Source organism: Pundamilia nyererei, unplaced genomic scaffold (genome assembly GCF_000239375.1).
Source record: "Pundamilia nyererei isolate P.nyererei 1_Seehausen unplaced genomic scaffold, PunNye1.0 scaffold00003, whole genome shotgun sequence".
NCBI classification, from domain to species: Eukaryota; Metazoa; Chordata; class Actinopteri; order Cichliformes; family Cichlidae; genus Pundamilia; species Pundamilia nyererei.
Window position 1 is genome coordinate 4,097,167 of NW_005187404.1, and position 3,670 is coordinate 4,100,836.

Here is a 3,670-nt window from a genome sequence, read left to right on the forward strand (position 1 = left end):
CCCTCGCCCCCAGAGGGGGAAACAGAACCCAGACCCAAGAGATGTTACCCTTCCCCCCGGGGTGGAGGCAAGCAGACCGTCCCAGGCTCCGCAGCAGCAGGTAGGCCAATCGGACAGCCAACATCTCCTCCCAGCCCCCCCGCCCCGATGGTTAGCAGAAAACGGGGGTGTGTGAAGCTTTGCGACGTTTCCACCGGCCACCCCCGACCAGTGGTTCCCCTTTCATGGCGTCGTCGTGTTTTTGACTCGGTGCATGCCCTCTCTCATCCTGGCGTCCGGGCCTCGGTCAAGCTGGTCAGCGCCAGGTTTGTTTGGCCGGACCTTCGCAAAACGGTGAAAGAATGGGCGGCGGCTTGTATCCCATGCCAACGCTCGAAAATCCACTGGCACACGCAGGCACCCCTCGAACCTTTCCGTGTCCCCGATAGGCATTTCGATCACGTTCATGTGGACCTGGTTGGTCCCTTGCCGCAGTCACAGGGTTTCACGCACCTTTTGACTGTGGTGGACCGCACGACCAGGTGGCCGGAGGCGGTACCCCTGGCGTCCACGACAGCGGTGACGGTGGCCAGAGCATTTTTGCCCCCGTGTTTCGATACCTCTGTGTTGCCTTTTCGCCAAGAGACTCATTCAACTGGCCCACGACGACCAATCGACTTTCCAGGAAATTGTTCATCTAGGAATGCTCAGACCTGGCACCCATAATGTGGTGGTGCACCATCTTGCTGGAAAAACTCAGGGAACGTACCAGCTTCAGTGCACAAAGAGGGAAACACATCATCATGTAGAAATTTCAAATATCCAGTGGCCTTGAGGTTTCCATTGATGAAGAATAGACCCACTGTCGTTGTACCCCATGTACGACACCAAACCATCACTTTTGTTGTTCCAACAGTCTTGGAGGGATCCATCCAATGTGGGTTAGTGTCAGACCAATAGCGGTGGTTTTGTTTGTTAACTTCACCCTGCCTCTCGCCCCATGATAGCTGGGATAGGCTCTAGCGCCCCCCGCGCCCCTGAAAAGGATAAGCGGAAGCGAATGGATGGATGGATGGAACTTCACCATTCACATTCAAGTTTGCCTCATCACTGAACAAAATCTTCTGCGTGAACTGAGGTTCCTGTTCCAATTTTTGTTTTGCCCATTTTGCAAATTCTGTGCGTCGATCTGGGTCATCCTCGTTGAGATGCTGCAGTAGCTGGAGTTTGTAAGGGTGCCATTTGTGAGTAGCTAATATCTGCCGAAGGTTCGACTAATTTCACTCTCCAGTGACATGCGACGAGTGCCACGCTGTGGGCTCTTGCTTTGATCCCCTCCTCACGTGTTAACCCCTTCGACATGTCAATCGCTGTGAACAAAGAAAAACTTGTCAATAACTCATGAAAGAATAAAGTTACGTTGAAACCAAGCACACCATTGTTTTTCTTGTGACATTACCAATAAGTTTGATGTGTCACATGGCCCTCTTCCTATTGAAAAAACAAAAGTTGTATCCAAGATGGCCGACTTCTAAATGACCACCATGGTCACCACCCATCTTGAGGAGTTTGCCCCCTCACATAAACTAATGTGCCACAAACAGGACTTTAATATCACCAACCATTCCCATGTTATTACGGTGTATCCATATAAATGGTCCACCCTGTACATAATGGAGTACAAAGCTATAGGTTGTTGAGTTCATAGTATTTGGATGTTGGCAAAAACATCCTCCTAGCTGTTCTGATATTTATAATTTATTTTAGTTTGGCCATTGAATATTTCCTAAAAAAAGAAGTAATATTTGAAAAAAAATCACCCGAATAGAAGATAAAAGTCTACATTCAAATCATGTGTTGATTGCTTCGCACCAAATCTGCTTTGGTGGTGTGCAGAAGCAAATTCAGAATTATGTCAGAGCCCAAATACCTGCGGACCTGAATGTGGAGATGATGATTTCATGTTGGTAAAACCTCATTTTCTTCCAGTGTGAATGCTCAGTTTTCTCTGCACTGCAGATCTCGTTTTTGCTCCCACCCACTGATGAGGACTAAGCCTGAGGAGGGTATGGTAGACAAAATAGAACGGTGTGTACAGACTGAGCAGGAGGAGTTGCTGCTGTCGCGATCAGTTTCCCTCCCCTGAACGCTGACGCATATGTCTGATGGAGCACTTCATCATAACCAGAAGCTGTTATTGCTGAGTACTGAAGTTTAGTTCAATGAATCTGTGAAAATTGACTGACCAAATGGAAAACTTTGGATACAATGTATCCACTGGAGGGGCTGCTTTCTGATGATTTAGCCTCTGTAACTAGTGATATCTTAATCATCAGTAACTGGGCCAGTTATTCTGTATTCTGGTCATTGCAGACAAATATGAACACAACAATTACTGACAACACAGTGTGTTCATTTTGTTCTCAACACAGATAATTTAAATAGCTACAGCCAAAGCCCATTCAAACCTTCTTCTGTCCAACTACTTGAACTGCATAAAGACTAAAAACAGAAAACAAACCTTCTATCATCATCATCATCATCATCATCATCATCATCATCATCCCATCATAGTTTAAAAAACTGAAAATATCCATTGAGGAGAATGGGCAGTCTGCTTTGAGTTGACATAAAAGCAACAGTAACTCAAATAACTACTAGGCTGAATGCTCATCGCTCTTCTTCAACATTGCTAATTTGGCAGCATTATACCTGCTGCTTGTGTTAGATTTGTGCCTCACTGCTACACCATTTATTGAAATTGGCACAGGTGCTCTATCCTGCAGGCATGTTTGGTCCCTCTAAGCCAGGAGGATGGCCATGACAGATGTCCACTGTGTCTTGGCATTGAATATCTCAGGCAGGCTCTGACAGATGATGTTTGCATCAACTCCAGCTGTATGCCATTAACTGAGAGGACCACGAGGCTGGCCTGGTTTGACAATACTTTACTGAGGCTGACTTGCCTTTTTCAGGGGTGTCTGCATGTAGCTCCCCTTTACCTACTCAACACCACAAGCTTGCTCAAGGCCATGCTGCTACTGAAAATATCTCGAGATGAAGCCCTCAGTCCCAATAAGCATTACTTGCAGCCACAGGTTAGAATCCCTGATAATCTCCTTACCACAAGTTATACTATAGCGACTTACATGGGGCATATTGGGAACTCTTCTTCCCATGTGGTTTCAGCTCTGTCCCAGACTCTCCACGCTGCTGTGGCTGATGTCTTGACAGTGGTACCACAAAGCTCAAATCACCTAATCCTGGTTTCTAGAACATGACAGTGTACTGAAATGGCCTCCACAGTCACCAGATCACATTACAAGAGAGCACGTTGATGTGGTGGAACAGGAGATTCAATGAGCAACCATCAAATCTACAGCAACTGTTTGATGCTGTCACGTCACATGGATCAAAATCTCAGATGAATGGTTTCAGCAGCTTGTTGAATCTGTCCCATGTGGTGTACCTAATAAAGTGGCTAGAGTGTGTTCATAAAGACTGTTGGTTTAAGAAGATGTAGCCATAAGAGGGGGTGAGCATTGTGTGGACATGTCATTTTACACATATTGTAATGACAGTATAGAGCAAAACATCAAATTCTTCCTGGCCAAGTGCTTCATTCCAATGAAGATTCCTTCATTTCTTTACTTTCACACAACAGCTGAACAAAAGCTTCATGCATACAGTA

The 3,670-nt window shown here is 46.0% G+C and overlaps 1 protein-coding gene across 1 annotated transcript in view; it reads left to right on the top strand.

Moving 5' to 3' along the window:
- Window positions 1–3,670, top strand: part of dync2h1 (dynein cytoplasmic 2 heavy chain 1) — a 121,918-nt gene that overhangs the window by 65,945 nt on the left and 52,303 nt on the right. The window lies entirely within an intron of this gene.